We start from the raw sequence: 19,448 nt of genomic DNA on the forward strand, positions 1-19,448 counted from the left end.
AAAAAAAAAGAAAAGTCATTATTGCCTCTGTTCCCTCTTGTTCAGTTTGGAGGATGTTCTGGCAGGCAGTAAGCCTCAGTGAATCCCGGTGATCTGGCACTGGGTCTGGGCTCTGCTTACTTCCCCGCTTAGGCTTTTAGGCCAGGAAAATGTTGTAATGCAGTTTCTTCTCTCCAGTTAGTCCTTGGAGAGTCCTCCTCTTCAGATTCAACCGTAGACCTTCATCTATTATTTTCTCTGCTGTTTTTTAGCTCAGCAGAGTTCTTGTAACTTCCTGCCTAGTGGATCCATCTCCTCCTCTTCACTCCTTATATGAGCACGAGGTCATAGTGAGGTTGTTTACTCTTAAGTCTGCTTCCAGAAACCCTTGTCCTCTCAGTTTGTAACCTTTTAAACCCTTGCAGGACTTTAAAAGTTTGCAGCTCAGTTGATTCTTTTCTTCTGAGTTTTCAGTTTATGTGATTAATCAAGATTTTTCAATGTGTGCACTTGAGTGCTACAAGATTCTTATGCAAACATGAAAGACAGAAGAAATAAATATATTGTACAAGAGGCAACTGGACAGGAATGAAAAAAACAGTTTTAGGCTTCCAAAAAAAGGGGGGATGCAATCAGGGCAGGAAGACTCCAAAAAGCAAGCATAAAACTGTTCTTCAGGCATCTAATTTCCCAGGTGGGAGTGAGTGATCCCAAGGGACAGTATCATGTGATTGCCAATTGAAGTTTGACACTCAAGTGTTCTCTTCGCACTTTGAGGTCACAGTTGACAGTGGTTGTAAAACTATATTCACAAATTAGAATTTTAGCTTAAAAATTCTTTTTTAAACTCAACTCTTCTATGTTCAAGAAGGTCTGGACACTTAGTGTGGAACACAGATGAAAACCATTTTGCTTTAGTAATTTAAAAAAATAAATCTAGACATTGTTATGTCAATGGGAAAATGTTTCTTGATTTTAATAAGGCAAGAATATTATCTAAAGACTTTACCAATGATTGAAGAATAGGAAGCTAATACAAGCTTATATACAAGGAGAGACTGTCAAAATTATAGCTATTTACCTTTGGGCACTTTTAAGTAAGCACATGTGGACTGCTGACCTCTTTGGTACTGGGAAAGAGGACCAGAACCCAGAAACCTAGTCTATCAAGTTATGTTCCCAGATCAAAGGTAGCTAACAGCTGCTGGAAAAGGAATTAGGATAAGGAAAAGTGCAGACTTTTGGAATGATATGAATCAAAGCAAAAAAAAAAAAAAAAAAAAAAATCTTGAGAGGAATCCTGATGCAGCTGATATTGTCAAACCTGGTAAGTGTACAGTTTGTGTGAATCAAACCCTAATTACCTCTCCAAGTAATGCAGATAAGCATCTGGGGGCTTCTCTTCAGTATGAAATGTAGGTGTGTTCAGAAAACATTTGAAAGCATTAAAAAATTAAGCATCTTGTTCAGGATAGGAAAAGGTGATTTTATTTGCACAGGAGGCAGACTGTGAGGGAGCTAGGCTGATTTAAATGTAGGATGCATCTTCCTTCTGAAACAGCAAAGATTGGAGAAGCAAGCCAGTGGTTAACACTATTATATTCAGAGTTTCGTAGGGCATATATAAAACAATATATTTAAAGTTTGGATTTTTTTTTCTTTTATGCTATTTGAAAGAAATCAGGCCTGCAAAATTCTGCTCAGACAGTTGTTGAGAAGTAGGTGGAGAGCTTAATTTTGAGCAATAAGAAAAATAACTATCTCCACCCTTTCATTTTGCTAATGGCTTGGAGAGTAGGCTTTTAGGCTGATAATGATGTTGTTTTCAAAGTTGAAATCTGTTTTAGTGGAAATATGTATCAAATAGTTTCCTACTCACTGAAATTGTCTTTCATTTTTAAAAACGTTGAAGTGTTTCAGGAAATATTTTGACCTTTATGGTTCCACCCTCCAACTGACAAGCCCACACTAAAAAAAAAAATATTTCTTACTAACCATCAATAATTGCCAGTGCTCAAAGAATCAAATGCACCATTTCAGTAATACCTTGACAGAACTGCCATGGTTTCATAAAGCAAATTCTCACTGGAAATATGCTTCCTTTSTCTTCATATATATTCTGCAGAATGATGCAGAGAAACCTCTTTTCTTGCTTACAGTCTTTCTATAAACTGTGTAGCAGTCTACTGTGCAGACTGTTAGGAAATGTAATCATGAATCTGAAGTATGCTCACAGCACTCTTCCTTCACTTTATTAGCTCTAGATATACTGTTTTCTCCCTGCACTTTGACTTGTGCAACAAGAACAGGGGCTGTTTTATACATTGTCAGTACCTGACTTTGTAGAACAGACTGAGCTGTTGATACTCAAGCCAGTGCCAAGCAGGCCTGGTCGAGTGTGTAGAACTGGTCCTACAAACCACAGCCAGCACTGAGCAGTGCACATCCGCCTGATGGACTGTAAAGAGATTTCGAGAGATGACAGTGATAGTCTGAAACTAAGATTTGGAGTGTGTCTAGCAATACTGACTTTTGCTTTTATTCTCAYATGTAGTTAGTCATCTGTCATTTACTCTACTTTACTCACGAGGACTTTGTGGTGACCACTCTTAAGTTACTATAGAGTAACAGTCAGAATAGTTTTAGTTATCACCAAATATGAAGCGTAGAAAGCAGCAGACCAAGTTTTGCTGTGCCTAAGTTCTATAAACTGCCTGTTGTGTCCTGAGGTTTCTCAGTAATGTTTTAAGTTTTTAATTTATAAAACTGTATAGTTTAATAGAGGCTTACTCCGAATCTGCTTTTCTAATGATGGCTAAGATTTAACTGAGACACTTCTGCTCATAATCCCTGTATTTGCGTTTATTCGTCCTGTAGAAGTGAACCAGAAAAAGCTGTCTTTCAGTGAAACTATGTCTATTGGTGTAAAAGAGATGACTTTACTATTTAAATATACTGACCACACACACATGAACAGTTAAGGCAGATAAGGTTCATCTCTTCCACAGCCTTAAAAATAACTCTTCTAGGATTTCTCTCCTAGGGATACTTGCATGATAGAATTCCCTATTGCTTAACTATCATCACATTGTGGCATAGACCATACTTACAAATAAAAATACAGACCAGGATCCTAAGTTCCCATGTTTTCAGCTCCTACTTGAATCAATGTGAGATTGGGGATACTCGGGGCTTTCCAGCATCAGATATGTTTTTTACATATCATTTATTCTTCTTTCCCACAGGACTCTCTGTATAAATACTAATTAAAATTAAGCTAAAATGTTAAGCTTTTTAAATATGTATCTTTTTTTTCCAAATGTACTTTTTTTCTGCATAACAAATGCAAACACAGACTTATTTCCTGCCTAACTTACTTTCCCATGCCTGTGTGTTTTCTTCTTTTTTGTCCTTTTTTGTATGAAGGAAAGAAATAGTTTTGTAGAAAGCTGAACCCACAAAATCCACTGGGTATTGCTGTATGCTAGAGATTGCTAAGCACAGTATGCTAACAATGGGCCAAATACTGTACTAGTTTCTCTGGGAGCACTTTTGGAGATCTGGGAATTGTGTTTTTTGAAGGACTGTAGTAGGGCCTTATTGTGCAGAGGACCGCCTGGCATGCTTCCYTGAGCTGACTTGTCTGCCTTGCTCCACTGGTAGCTCACCTGGCCATGTCATAGAGTAAGAACTGATGTCTTGAAACTCTACAAAAAAGAAACTGATTAGGCCTTTGTATAAATAGCCAAATAGCTGGCCAAAGCCTGATACTGCTGTCCTGAACATGAGATGAGGATTATGCTCARTTTTGGCTCCCCCTTAAATCATTGCAGTGATTACTTCCATATCTTAGCATACTGTTCAGAACATCAGCTCTTTGTGTGACATGTATTATTAGGAATTAATCATTCACTGTAGCAAACTGAGTACCAGAGGGTCCAATGTGTGGAAATGTAATGGGAGGAGAAAGACTGGGGCTATCAAGAGTACGTATATTACAGTAATGCCTACAGAGCTGCTCAGATCAGGATCTTAAGTAAGTGGAAAGAGGAGTGAAGGAAGAAGTCTGGAATGGACAACAGCAAATAAAAGAATGATGTGTTGTTGCACAGTACACAATCGGGGTGAGGTGTTTGATCTGAAGTAGGGGCTCAGACTTGTGGCTAGCTGACACTGTAAACACACCTTCGTATAAGACCACAGAGTCTTCTCCACATGGCTGTGCAGTTAGAGGGTAATGGGGAGTAAGGAAAGCACTTAACAAGTTTCTCACAAAACACTTTTGTGTATCTCAGCATAACTTTTCCTTGAAGCCCAGGCCAGAGTTCTCACTTAGCAATTTCTTGGAAAGTACTATTGGAGTCAGATTGGGGTTATGGCATTTATAACCCTGGATGTCACTATTAGTTACAAATTCCAGTTGCTGACAAAGGCAAAGCACCACATAGTTGCTYCATAAACAAATATTTATATATAATACATGGAAAGTGTAAACAGCTTTTACAGTGTTTCTTAAATAATTTCTCAATACGATCAAGAAGTTAACCTACAAGTGTTTCTTCCTGAACAGACTAGCACAATCTGTTGTTATTACCATATACACTCTTGGAATTAAAGTTTGTCATGTAACATTGACTTATAATGTAAAGATTCAGTATTGCATTTGGATTTCAGTGCTTTAGCAAATGTATATGAGGACATTCTGTCCTGTCTAATCTTCATTCAGAAATGATTTCAGTCTGTGTGGCCTAGAATATAGAGGTGCAACTGGCTTTTTTTTTTTTCAAAGCTGGCAGAGAAATTTGCAGTTCTGTGCAGGCCTTTCCAAAATACTTCTCATGTCAGCAAACAAAGGTTTGGCAGAGACTTATAACTAGATGTATTCAGCCATTTTTTTCATGACTCGCTTGCATCAGCTTGTGTGTGGGCAAAGAACAAATCAAGTGTTGCCAAACCTGAACACTCAAACATTATGAATTGGGCTCCAGAAATTCAGGGAAAATGCCTTAAAACTTATGAGCTTTAAGAAAAATGTGTAGAAGAGAAGGGTCTTTCCATCTGCTTTGTGATGGCTGAGCATTTTGAATCATAATTTAAAACTTTTGTAGGCAGCCAATACAAACCAAACTCTATTTTAAAGGGGAAAATTGCACTTAAATTCATACGTCTGTGCAGGATTCCAGGATTTGGGCTCTTAAGAACACCACTAAATAGCAGTAGGCTTGCAGTAAAGTTATGAGAATAGCTGACATGGAGGTCTTGGGACGTGAACTGACAGCAATCTTCTTTTTCTATAATTCATGTTATCCTCTAGCCAAGACCTTTGAGCTTCCAGTAACACCTGTATTTATAACTAGAACTAGACAGAAAGCATCTATCCTATTTCACAGAGTATTTTGATATTTCTAAATTTAGTTTAATACGGGCAAAACTAAATTTAGACAGTCTCTATGAAATAGGTCTTCACTGTTCTTCATACAGCTTTACTTGAAGCCCATACTCTAGGGAGTGCTTTGGAAAATGGCCTTTTCCTCATGATGTTGTTCTACCACACCAAAGAGCTTTGAGCAAAGCGGTCAGAAAAGCTTTACCACGCTAGAATTTTTCAAATTATGGAGTTTTGTCAAAATAGAAGATTTTAGAAATGTGTCAGGTTTGATTGGGGGGGGGGGTTTGGAGGGGTAACAGAAGAGGGGAGAAAAGACATTCGTGGTCCAGATTGAGAAAGAAAGATCGTTCAACTCAGCCTTTTTTTGCTGTCTGTTTGGAGGAAAAACTATTTTWTATATCAGAGTGAGGATTTGAACCTCTGATGTCCAAGGCTTTTGTAACACTTGAGAGACAGATTCCTTCAGCATAAATCTGCCACACACACACATATTTGAGAAGCTGTTTCCATTCTAGTTATTCAGATGATGTTGCAGCCTGGAAGCCTTAGGAACCTCCATCTCCTAGGGAAGTCTGCCTGTCCTGGAGCCTGCGGGAGAGGGAGTGTGGGAGCTGGGATCCCCCAGGTCTGCCTTTTGGCTCCCCCATCAGGCAGTCTAGTGGGAGACTAGCAGGACACCAGGGCTTCAAAATCTACTTGATGTCTGGCACAATAGTGCTAGATGGGAGAATTATAGCTGTATACCTATGTTCATATAGCACACTCTCTCTCATTTATACCTATATGTGCCAATAAATATATACATATACACACATACACACACACAAAGATATATATAATATATATCTATATATACACCTGCATATACATATCACCTTTAACAATTCTGAAAAATCTCCATTGAAGAAAAAAAACTCTTCTGAATTTTTCTGAACTACTCCATTGCTGATCAGYCTCCTGCCTAACTCAGCTCTGAGACTTTGCAGGTGTAAAAAACGCTAAACAGCCTGCCGGTATTGGTAGTGTATTCCAGAAAGACCCCAGAAATTGCTGTGTGTGTCTAGTCTAGACTCTTTTAGCTGAATTCTTCACTTTTGCTATCTGCACATATGCAGTTACATGGTTCAAACAAACCGTGTTTCTTCCTCGCTCTTAAAAATAATGAAATGTTGACATTTCAGACATGAGTTGCACTAGTAATAAGGAAGCTGCACGTGTGCGTTTTTTTGAAAAGCACCAGTTTTTCTTTTCCCCTTCTTTTGGAACCTCCCTGAAAGTTTGACTTACTTCCAATTTCTTCAACAATTGGCCAAGATATAATTCCCAAATTTCCCTTTCCATCTCTCCCCGCTGAACAATATTTTACTTCTCCTGACATGTCTACTCACTTTTCTGGGAATCGTTATAAGGACCACAATAAGCTCAATATTTTCAAGATCACAATCCTTTCTTCTCCCCATGTCTGACCATCAGCTCTTTTCTTTTCTGTTTAAAGCCCATGTAAATGTGAACCTAACTCTTCCTCCACTTGCAGCTGAGTTGTTATTTACACGCATCCCACACATCCAGACCCATGTGTATTGTTTCCCTCTGCTCAGTCTTTGGGCTGCATCCCTTTTCCTTCTTCCTCCATTGCCAAGATTCTGGTTCATACTGTGCTTATCTCATGTATTTCTAACTGTGTTTCTTTTCCAGCTTACCCCTCCACACTTGCCATGAAATCATTTCATATAGCTCCTGAGAAATCCGTTCTGTACTTTTTCCTGACCACTTAGCAGGAGTAGAAATCAGTATGGAGACGTGAATTCAAGCTGTTTCTTTCTATATGCCACACTTCTCTTATTCAGTTATCTTCTCCCTTTCCATGTACCACTACCCGTTTTCTGAGATTTTATAGATGCTAGCTTATTAGTTATTTTGTTCCCATTTTGAAGTCTTTTGCTTCACAAAATCACCAGTTTTACTGCTGTGAATTATTCTGCATATCTTACAGAGTTTACCTTGTTTAAACATTTCTGCTAACTCATCACAGAGATGAGATTTTTGTTAGGTTTTGGCACAACTTACATAGAGCGCTCTCTCTCTCTCTCTAGAAATCCTGTCTTTAGCTCTTAACTGCTGACCTGCATCCATCATCCATCCATCTCTGTGTACAACACTCTTTGTAGAGAAGTTTTTTACAGATAGGAAAGAATCATTCTCCCTTCTTTCATTCTGAATGCCCCGAAAGGAATAARTGAATCAACTGTACCACATAGTGCTTTTAAAACTAGAATTACACTGTTATTTAACTATTACACAATCCGGTAAAATGACATATGAGACTATGTCATTTCATYTCCTCAAAGTAATAATGGTTTATGTCTGCTCAACTATTATGCTTTGTGGCCCAAATTCCTAGGCAGAACTTGTGGAATCTGCTTTCTGAGATTAGCAGTGCCCTCTCCCCTGATTTTAAACAGAAATAATTGGAAAGGCACATGTACCAGCTTCCAGTTTATAAGAGTTCATTATTTGAAATCCCCTGAGCTCCTCCAATTAGAAAACAACTTTTTGACTTAATATCCTTCAATTGTTAAAAACTTGCGTCACTGAGAGATCACAGCGAAACGTAGAGGTCCCAGCACATTGGCATTTGATTGTGAGGGGATGTGATTGTTCCACATTTAGACTGGAAAGGGTTAGGAACTCCGCTTCCCAATGTGCTTAATGAATGAAAGGAAAATTGGACCCTTGAGCCAGAGGCAATGACCTAACTGAGTGAAAAATGTTTGCAGGTTAACAAGGGCAACTGTTCCTTGCTATAATTCCCACTGGAGGTGAATGACAAAAAAGACCAATAAACCTCAGACTTTGGATTATTTATTAACCTGTTTTCTTCCTAGAAGAAAAGACCTTACTGTAGATCTTGGAAGACAGAGCTGAAAAAAATGTCCTTTACAAGGGTAAATTAATGACCAATGTGTACTGCTTAAAAAGGCTAAAATGTAATATTTAGTATTGTACTTTCTATGATTAGTCAGATTTTTAAAAAGACAACCTTCATTGGGACTGAAACACAAGTATAGTAGAAACAAAATTGTGATCAGATGACAGTAATTTAATCCATATTAAAATAAAATGTAACAGGAAATGATACAAGTATTGTTGTCACTGAATCAGAGAAATATATTTTATGTCTTTTCTTCATAGGCATTGCTGCCTAAMATGCTGACACAGCACATTTATAGCTTTCCTACAAGCACTCAGAAACTAGGGTGTGGTGGAGTAGTCAAGTGTCCTGACAGACTGGAGCCTCTCTGGTTGCAAGTCATGTAATTCACTTTTCATCTCAAAAGGCAGACTTTCCAGTTTAAATCTTTTGACATAAAGTAATGGAAAAATTCCCATTGGCTTCACTGAGATCAGGTCTGGAGCCTAACACAGAGAGGAGAGAGAATAAAATTGCAAGGTAAAAAGAGAAGGATTCAGTAAAGCCTTAAGGCTAGTAATGACCAGTATAACAGCTGTCATGCTAGCCTTACAAAAAAATCCAAGTGRTGTCTTTTCAGGAAACAACATAGACTAGTTTGGAGAGAATTGAAGGGTATGGTCCAAAGTTGAGCAGTTTCAGTGGACTTTGTATTGTATCAGTCCCTAACAGAACATACAAATAACGTATTGCTTCCTGTATTTGAAGTGCCAGAATGAGACAGTTACAAGCATTCTGCAAACCATATGTCAGAAACAGTCTGGGAATGAAGCAAAAGGAAGGAATATGTATTTGCATAGTGCAGCTATCTCTGTACTGTAGATATGATGTGCATAATGCATAGAAAGAATTTCAGTAATAGGAGTTGCATTTGACTTCCATGTTAAAACAATGCTGAATTTTTCAAAGGGCTGCTTCTTTATCCTATTGCTGCAAATGAAAAGGAGRATATCATACTAATCTATTGCTTTCCTCTCTGAGTGAGGGAATGACCTTCCTGCTCATATCTATTCTTGAAAATGTATGATTAAATCTGTATGATATTTAGCTATGTGGCTGCCAATCTTACTGACTTCAAAATGGCAAGACATTTTAGGTATGATTATTAATTCTTAGGTAAAGAAAGTATTTGAGGGAAGTAGAGCTCTGCTTTCTGTCCCAGTGATTTTTAAACAATAAGGGTCATGGTACCTTTGCAAGAAGACATAACTTGAGTTGGAGTTATCATCTGCTTTATTGTATGAATAGAGATCAATTGTATTTTAAAGATCTATTTTATTTCTGTAAATAAAGATTAGTATAAAATGCAATGCGCTCTAGCACTAAAAATGCCGCAATTATTTCTTCTTTCTATTTTATTTGGATAATCCTTGCTTTGATTCTTAAGTCAAACTTACATTTTGTGAAACCAAAAAGCCCAGTGACACCTGCTAGTAGAGAATATATTAACTTTTGSTGGTCTGAGAATCCTTGTATACTTTTCTGCGCTCAACAAAAATACTGAGCATCTCAATTCTTAATAGCCTTTTGGAGTCCATTTGGCTCAATGCATGTGACAGACTACAGTATTTGAAACTGGTCAGTCGAAATCAGTGAACAGTTGAAAACAATTTTGTAAATAACTGAGCATGCAACTGAACAATGCAAATACCTATAGGACTAATAGGAAAAAATAAAAGAGTTAGATCTGGACAAAAATTCATATGTGAGAGCTCACATTTAAAACATTTAAATATGTCCATAAGACTAAAGGTCAGACACACAGTGCAAAATGGCAGATACTTTGAGTGAACGTCTGTCTGGACTAGAATACCAATGACTGATGAGTCGATGCCTTACATTGTCATCTTCTTATAGACATATGAGTTTATTGCAGCAAAGTATCATCTATTTTGTCGTGCTTTTTTTTTTTTTTTTTTTTTTNTTTGCCATGGAGAACAGAAGGCAATACTCCTGCCAGTGACAATAGTTTTTTTTTTTTTTTTTTTGCCATGGAGAACAGAAGGCAATACTCCTGCCAGTGACAATAGTCTTGGAAGGCTATTGTAGATYCTGAGTACAGAAGAGCTGCAGTGTAAAAATTTTTGTTATCTCTACTGAAGTCAGTAGAACTGCTCTTTTATATAGCAGGTGGATAAGAACTGTGCTTTCACAACTTCTAGGTTGAACAACTGAGCTAAAATGAAACTTTCATGACAGCATTAATAAGATCTTTTGACTTCAGGGTGCAGAGTCTGGCTTGAGACATAAAGGAGGCAAGTTTGAGAGCAGCTGACAGAGTGCTGTTCACATTGATGCTTGGCTGTCAGGTCCAGTCTTCATCCCGATCGTCACTGAATTAGTAGGATTATAGCTGTTTCTCAGAGTTAGGGSTCTAGTTCAGCCATGGGGAAGGCTTCTCACCATGAAGTTGTAGATATTTAATTTTAGGCTTTTAGTATTAGTAGAGATAATTTCCTAATTTAGGTGGTCTGAATGGTACTGTGCAGGAACCTTTCTCCTATCTTCTCTTCTTTGTCCAGAGTTAATGTTCCTAAGCTGGGTGCCTAAAGTGCTTACTCTGGGTCTGTGCCTAGATAAGACAGATACATTTCTTATTTTAGGAGGAAATTAGAGGAAAACTTGCCTGTTATTGCTAGACATTGGCTGCTGAGTTTTATCTTACCTTTTTATTGAATGTTCCAGGCAACAATGAATGTCTACCTGGTTGATCTTTTTTATTAAAAAAGAGGTGGGGAAAAGAAATATGATATGAGAAAATAAGAAATTATAAAAATAAAAGAGAAACTGATGGGTAATATTTATGTTAGTAGAAAAATGCTCCTTTGGGAAAGTAGCCAAATTACTAACTGTAAAAGGGTGGGAAGAAAACCTTTTGGTACCGTGAAAAAATCAGGAGTAACTAAGAGGTCAGAACTACAGTGTCTTGTAGTTCAACTTAGTTTATATTAAACCTGAATATGAACTTATGAACTTTATTTTCCACAACTTTTCAAGTTTTGGATATTGATAATAATATGAAATATATCAGTATTCTTCTGAATTATACAGAATGCATGTGACACAGCTGTATTCCTTGTTCAGAGATTTGTAAAGCTTGCAGCTCTCAATTATCTTTCATAGTTTTTTACACCTATATAACAAGTTTCTGTTTGGAATTTAGGCTCTTCTAAAACCAGTAAGTTTCAGGGTTTAAAAATATACTTTTCTTATGTTAGTCCTCCCAAMAAGGATAGCCTTTTATCCCTGTTAAATTCCAAATGAGGGAATTAAATTGCAGTTAAAAAATGAAGTTACTTAATAAATTAAAGATTTTGGACACAACATTTGTCTTTGATTTCTCCATAAACTCTGTTTTATTCTTTAACTAGACTTTTGTGCGTGACTATTCTAGCACTACCACTTGAACCACTGCTTTTAGATGTTCTGCAGGAAAAAAATGGGCACATACTCTAGCTTCAAAATATAATCCATGTGCAGTAAAGAAACCTTTTGTATTTTTTCCAACAAAAATGAAATCTTATTTTCTTTACTGGGTACTTTTCCCAGGCAAGCAGTGTGTAAACTGAAGAGTCCATGAAAGTTCACTGACACAGAATTCCATAAAGGTGTTATAATGACTAAGAGTCTATTTATACAACAGTTGTTTCATATGATATTTGTAAACCTAACAAATGTTATTATACATGCCTGCATTCATATCATCATTGGCTATGMTCTACACTCATAAATTAAGTAAGGTTGGGTCTTGTCAATTCTTGGATAGGAGGCCTCCGAGGAAAACCCAGATGGTGCAGGCATTGATAATGATTCAGCTGGAAGAAGACCACCTACTGAGTTAGAAGTCATTTTTCTTCTAGGTTGAGAGCATTGCATTTAAAGGGTGTTGCTGTTTTTCTGAGGTTAAAAATCACAAATCTGACCAGAACAAATATTTGAAATCACAATAATAATAATCCTGTAACACCTTGCATAAAAATAAAGTTGGTCAAAATACTGCTGCCAGTTGAAATCAGATAGTTATTAGAGTTAGCTGAAAGTGTTTTTCCCCCTTTTTCTCCTCTCTTTCATTTCATATCTACCCATCCCCCTGTGAAATATTCACTGATAACTGACAACAAAAAACAATTTTTATTTTCATCAACATTTCCTGTAAGTTTTTGTCAAAAACTCAAAATTGAAAAAGCACATGACTGTAGCARAAACTGGGAATTCCCTCAGCTGGGAAACTGTAATTTGCTCCTTATCTTCTTTTCCCCTCTGTGGCATAGAACAGATAATAGAGCTTCAAAACAATCTGCTTTGCATTATTTCACTTTAAAATGTCATCACAAAATCTCGTGTCTCTCATCCCCTTCTCTGGGCTTGGTTAGACCATTCCTCCTTGGGGCAGTGGGAAGGTGTGCAGGCATTAAATAGTGCTACCTGGCATCCTTCGGCAACATGCACGCTGTAGCAAGYGAAGTCTTGTTTATTGTAGGTGGTTTCAGTGGTGTGTATGTTCTTATTGTCCCCAAAGTGGTAAATTAAAATTACAAGGCATGACATTTGGGKTTTTTTTTTGTTGTTGCTTTTTGCTCTAAAGTATTTTATATATATAAAAAAAGAAAGTATTTACTGAATATGGACAATCCTCATGAAAAAAAGAGTTTTAAACCTGAATGTCTACTGAAAAACAGCTGAAGTAGAAAAAAGTGTAATCAGCCCTAGCACTATTCTGCCCATATRAAACATCTTGTTAGACAAGTTCAAGGTAGAAACAAAGGTAACTTTGCACAGTYCATACTGTTGCCTTTCACCCTAGGAAGGAGTGTGGTTTAAGGATAAGCAAAGGAGAGCTTTGTGTCCAAATATTGATCTACACTTCCTCACATCTGTGTGCTAAAYTATGAATGATAGAAACATAAATTTTGCATGCAGAGTGACAGAATTACAACTGTTTTCTAAGGTTTGCTGCCTAGAATATTACCATAAAAAGAGGTTTTCAATACCTAGAAACTTTTACCTTTAGAAAATGTAAAATCTCTGATACTGATGATTGATCAGTGTATTCTTATCTATAGATAATAGAACTTCTTTCATAGKGGCTGGGGTTTACCTTTTACTCTTGAAGCCCGGTAATTGTTGGTGTATCACATCAGAGAGCATACAGTGCAGTAAAACCTCCTATATATTTTTAAATATTCAGACTATATGTCGCATATTGTGGGTTCATTGAATTACAACTTAATTCCTCATAAACACAAAATAGTTCTTAATTAGTATAGTATTTTGAGGGAAAATCACAAGGAAATTCTGCATTCTGAAGGCACCAGCAAGAAAGCATGATCAAGTATTGGTGAACTACAGAATCTAGTTAGATGAATGTCTTTAGTCATCCTAGGATTTTTAAAGACATCCCTCTTCTTCTCTGTTGTCTTCCCCAAAGACTGGAGAAGACAGCAGAGAAGGAGAAGGATGTCTTTAATGACTTTTGCTCAGTATTTTTGAAAATTCTGAAAGCATATTTTCATCTTCATGTAGGTGTTATGAAAACTTTCCTGCTTGGAACTGAGTTTGTCAAACGGTGTCATCTTTAGGTCCCAAGTCAACACTAACCTGTGTTCCTGGAAAGCAAAATAGGAAACCCGGTTTACTTTGCTAATGTTTCAGTTTAGTAACTATCATTAGAGGGATGTTAAGAATATACTTAGTGTAAGCACTATTAGCTTGAATAAATCAAACTGTCTCTGCAACAGTCTCAGTGTAAATAGTGGGCTAGACTAGATCTGCTTTTTGTGGAGACGACAGAGTAAGATGTGTTTTGGGAAAATACTGGACTTTTGCTCACCATCAAGGGGAGGAGTGCTCACAGACATGATGCTTAGACACAGGACTTCTGCCTACCTTCTACTCCAGCTTCGTAAAAAGTAATTAGGAGTCAGAGAGAGGATTAAGATGAGGGAGTGGAGCAGCATGATGTAGGAGCAAGAAGGAATGAAGCTTTAAGAAAGGGGCTTTTTTGTTGACAAAATGCTTTTTTCTAGGGTCTTGATTGAATCTTGAATTCCTACGTGTGAATTCATAAGGCAAATGAAACCTGCTATGAACTCTGTTGGAAAAATTTAAACTTCCCTAACACAAATCCTCCTGCTGCTGTCAGCTGCTCTGTTAACTCCTAATTAGTGAGGTCTACAGAGGCTCTATATCTTCTATCCCTGTTCTTAACCATGTGGATGATAATATGATACCAACTTTTTTTTTCCAGTCCACATTTTAAGAGTTCTAAGAAACAATATATATACAAGCAACATAATATTATTGTAGTTACGAACATTACAAAATTCAGGTGGTGCCAGAATTGAGCTAACAGACATTTATGATAATATCTATAAATTCAAAGATTTCCTACGATGGGRAAAGGGAGGAAAAGGTGCTTTGATACTGCTGGATGGTTTTGTTTCCTTGTTTTCAGAATCAAATGTATTGGTATTTCTTGTCAGCTTGTTTTGTATTTTGAAATAAATCCACTATTAGAAAACTGCAAATAGCTCCAAAACTTGAGATCAAAACAAACAAATCAGCTTCTGAAACCTTGCTTTATACACATTTCAGAAGCACGTTCAACATTTGTTAACCACAGAATTTCCTATGCAACATGAACAGAAAGCCTGAATCCCATCCACATCTCTAATTATAAAAGGCTTGTTTACATTTATCTACTATTTTATCAGAGAAATTTATTCTACAAACAGCGTGGATTCATCAAGCACTGAATCAGGATTTGGTAGCAAAGGAAACAGTTGCCGCTTGCTACAGAGGCTGAAAGATGTGCTGAACAAGTCAGGGACTGCAGAAGATGGGGAGATGACCGTGCATGTGTGGCAGCTCGACGATGCCCTGATGATCTGGGCTCTCTTCTCATCTCTGTCACGGGCTTCCTGTGGGGGACGCTACATGACTTTCTGAAAACAAGCTTCTCAAAGGCAATCAACAATTATGTGCTATTTGCTTTCTGGGTGTCTGGTTGCAGAGGCTGTGGAGGACCAGTTTACACAAGTACTGAGCACTCACAGTTGTAGCTAAGCTGAATAGGGAGCTGTGATTTGGAAAGCAGCAGAACACTCGCTGTGATACAGTATTTTTAAAATCACGCCTGGGTGGTGTGAAATTGCTCTGCTAGCCCTAACAGATTCTTGATGCCTGTACCTCTGTTCCTTCTGAATGAGCATATGGATGAAGATTTCCCCCTAACTTTCACAGGTATTATGAAAATGGTTGTACCATTGAAATGCTATACAAATGAATGTCAGAGGGAAATGTGAGAGAAAATCAACATAGATTCCTTCTTCAGAAGAGGACTAAGTTTGCACTGAAAAATATGACATGAAAATATGACCCTGAATAACACAGATGAAATAAAACATTCACTAGATGCATACTACAAGTTTTCCCAATGAAACAAGGACCCTATGAAAATACCATGTGATCACCTAGTCTAAGACAGTACTGCAGTGTATGCATTTAGGGAGAATGAATTAATATTACTCAGCAATAAGTTGTGAATTTTGAATAATTCACTATGAAATTTCAGTGTGCTTTAATGCTAAGGGTTTGTCTAAGTAATGTGTATGTGATATGTTAGATAGGATGTTTCAGTAAAAATTATTTTTTGGTTAGTATAAAACTATATTTCTTAGGAGCTGAATCTGAGTAAAGGTTTTTTTGTGTGTGTGTTGTAATTTTCCCCTTTTCACTGCTAGTGAGTTTGCTTTTATACTCCAGCCTTATCATCAAACTATGAGGGCATTTAAGGACTGTTGAAGGCAACGTCCAACTGCAGGGTTCTTATTCCACAATCCTAGTAAAACTAGGAGTAATCCATGTATAATTTTACTTGAGGTCTCCTAAACTGTGCAGGTCTGTTATCTTGAGACTTACCTGGCAGAAAATCAAGTCCTTCCAGAACTTCTGGTTTTGATACCATATTTATTATGGCTAGCTACCACTGGGAGATTTTAAAAAATGAGACTGTCATTGCAGAATCAGCAGAGGGGCTGGCTTATTCCAAAACTCTTTGATATGTTAGGAATTGGGGCTGGATTAAAAGCTCCAATGGGAGAAGTGTAAGTAAATTGACTGTATACAGTGCTCCCAAATTTCTCTCTTCCTGTTCTTGGATTTCTTGGTGAGATGCCCTGGCTACTCTTACCAGAAACACATCCATATGATGGCCAGAATTTTCAAAAGTGATTAAAGATTCTGAATATCATCAGGTGCTGAGTGTTCAATATGAAATGCCATTAAAGTTACCTAAAATTCAGAAAGTGCTCAACAAGTCTCTTATGAAAACCTGTTCCTTATGAGCCAAGCACATAAAATTGTTGATCACTTCTGAAGATACAGATTAGTCTCCTTCCTCTCTTGTGAAAAACATAAGGTTGGGTCAAACTGCTATTGCTTCTACTGCTTACTAGCATGAACATCAAATCTTGGCAAGTTTTCTCTTTCCTTCAATGTCTTCCACCACTGATGCATGAGAGTGAGTAAATAACCTCTATCCTCCTCTGGAGCACAGCCATGGTTTAAACTGTTCAGTGCCAACTGGAGGCTCAGCACTACCTCCAAATGCAGTCCCCTTTCTCAGCCCAGTGCTTCCTCCTGGCCTCCGTGGTTTCCTCTTTGCAAAAAGCAACTTTCCATATTTCATTGGTTAGTTGCTTCAGAATTGGTATGCAATATCATTTGAGGTAGCAGCTTCCCCGGCCCTCAATTTTCTTGTGGGTGGTTTAATTTTATAACCTTAAAGGTAAATGACAAATTTCTGGTACTCTAAAAATAAAGTGGAATATTTTCATAGTAAGATCTGGACATAATCTATGTGAATTTATCATTCTGCCCTCTCCAACTCCCCACAGTGATAGACAGACTCAGTTCAATATCTATCCCAGACATACTGACATCTCCTAGCTTCTGGCAGTCACTGTTATCCATCACACTGATATGCTACACAGGAAAGCTATTCTGGATTTTTTGGTGAGGAAATAAAAAAGTTATTGGCATGGGTGGTTTGGAAGACAAAACAACTTTCTTACCCAGTGAGACATTATCATGTTCCAGAAGCATCTGAAGGGAGTCAAACCTAGTCCACACATATGTTCAATTTCACATGCTGTGTTGAGGCCAAAATTCAGGGCCAGCTGCTCCTAAGTCTTTGGCACTTGCTCTTCTGTAGCTGCATTCAGCATTGCCTGTGTGTATGTGTTTGCATGGTTGCAGCCTCAGTTTCAGAGCCACATATGTGGTTCTTTGTCTTTCAGTATCCTCTTAAAAAAAAAAGAAAGAAAGAAAGAAAGAAGGTATCACTTGGAGTTAACTCTAGAAAAGTGGTTTCTGTCTCTTGGCTTATTAAAACGCTAGTAGTATCTGAAAATATAATGTGACAACAACTGCTTGACTTTTGGGTCTATGTGGGATAGACTTCAATATTGTTTTAAAACTTAGATGATATAGGAAATGAAGCCTCAAAACCCATATATTCTCATTGGATGTAAACTGGTGCTTTTTTGTCACACATGAGGACAGACATTAAAAACAACTTTATAAAGTATTTATGAGGTTTTGATTTACCACAATTGTTTTCTCTGGCTTTTAGAGTTTCTGAATAGTATCTTAATGCAAGATCATATTTTCTGACAACAGAACACCAGATACACTGTAATGATTTGGCGTTCAGCCTTTTGGAATGAAGGCCAAAACTGGCTAAATAAATCATTCTCAATAGCAAAGAGCAATGATTGCATTGTAAACTCTGGATAAATCTGAGATATTACAGAAAGCAACTGTTTTGCAATAAATTGACTTGAAAAAAAATCTGTGGAAAAAATTTCCCATACTGGAAAGATGCCAACATGGCATTATGCTACTAGAGCCTTCTATACTGTTGCAACTGAACGTTTAATAATGTGACAGAAAGCTTTTTCTTGATTATTATGTTCAAGTTTGGGTGTGAATCCCAGAAGGGAGTTGTGCTTAATAGAAATGTTAACTTTATTAATAACATATAAAACATATGAGGATCCCTGTTAGAAAATTCTACATACGTTTAAGAAGGTAGTCTGTGAAATAGCTTGGGCTCGTGTGATGCAGGATTTCTATCATGAGAGACAAAGCTTCCAGTTGTCTTGCATTCAGCAAGAGACAATGGAATAAAATATTAGCAAATAAACATTTAGTAGCGGTAGTGTATTAGCGTAATTCTTAGAGGCTGTGCAAGAGATCAGGCGTGTTGCGTTAAACACTTTATAAGTATGTAAATAGACATAGCCCTCACCCAGAAGAGCTTATAATTTAAAATACAGATGTTAGGCAAAAGGGTGGGAAGGGAAGCAGACATATAAGAGCAGTGACTTATACAAGGCCACAAAGCTGTCAGTGGCAGGAGCACGGCGAGGAGCAGTCCCAGATGCGGAGCTGAGTCCCCTGGCCCTGACGGCTCCCTTTGAGGAGCCTCATGCGGCGAGGTGTGACTTCTGAATCCACGGGGGCTTCGCTCTGTTTGTTTTCCCTTCACACATTCGCACGTGGAAAGCCGGTTTGTATGGAAACGCACGGCGGTACACTGATACAACTGTACGGGTCCCTCTAGCAGCTCCACCTCTGTGCTGAGCAGGAGGGACATCGGGCCCCACGGTGGTACTCGGGTCAGGGCTCAGAGGTGGAGGGCCAGGCGCCCTCTGTGACCCTCCGCTCTGTCTCTTCTTGAGAAACTTCCCCAGCTTTTGCTTTGTAAAAGGCCAGAACCAGCTGAACAAATGCATGGCTATTTGGTGTAGCATTTCCRTGCAGTTCAGGTTAATAGTTCAGTTACAGTGGAAAGCCTAAATCCGTGTCCTCTAGCCAATATAACCTCTACCTCAAAAGAAATCACTCCTTAAAAAGAAAAAAAAGAAAGAAAAGAAWAAAAACCTATCATATTCTAGCTAAAACACTGTCCAGACAAAGAGTGTCAGCCAAAAAAAACAGGATGCAGCAGGCCACGCTCTACTGAGGTGCAGCGAAAGCGTTTGCCTGCTTGCGAAGCACCACGAGGGCAGCTTTTAACTCCTCGGGTTTGGTAAGAGTCTTTTC

At 37.8% G+C, this 19,448-nt stretch overlaps 1 long non-coding RNA gene across 2 annotated transcripts in view; it reads right to left on the reverse strand.

Annotated features, from left to right (window-relative positions):
- Window positions 1–14,830: 14,830 nt before the first annotated feature.
- Window positions 14,831–19,448, reverse strand: part of LOC146600882 (uncharacterized) — a 15,365-nt gene continuing 10,747 nt past the window's right edge. The window contains exons 3-4 of one of the 2 annotated variants that reach the window (XR_014897202.1): window positions 17,414–17,644; window positions 14,831–15,259 (exon numbers count right to left, since the gene is read on the reverse strand). This is a non-coding gene — a long non-coding RNA (uncharacterized LOC146600882). Of the gene's footprint in view, window positions 17,645–19,448 lie in introns of both variants that reach the window. The other variant, XR_014897201.1, reaches the window with a different exon arrangement.

This window comes from Rhea americana, unplaced genomic scaffold (genome assembly GCF_003343005.1).
Source record: "Rhea americana isolate MKP2758 unplaced genomic scaffold, rheAme1 scaffold_112, whole genome shotgun sequence".
NCBI classification, from domain to species: Eukaryota; Metazoa; Chordata; class Aves; order Rheiformes; family Rheidae; genus Rhea; species Rhea americana.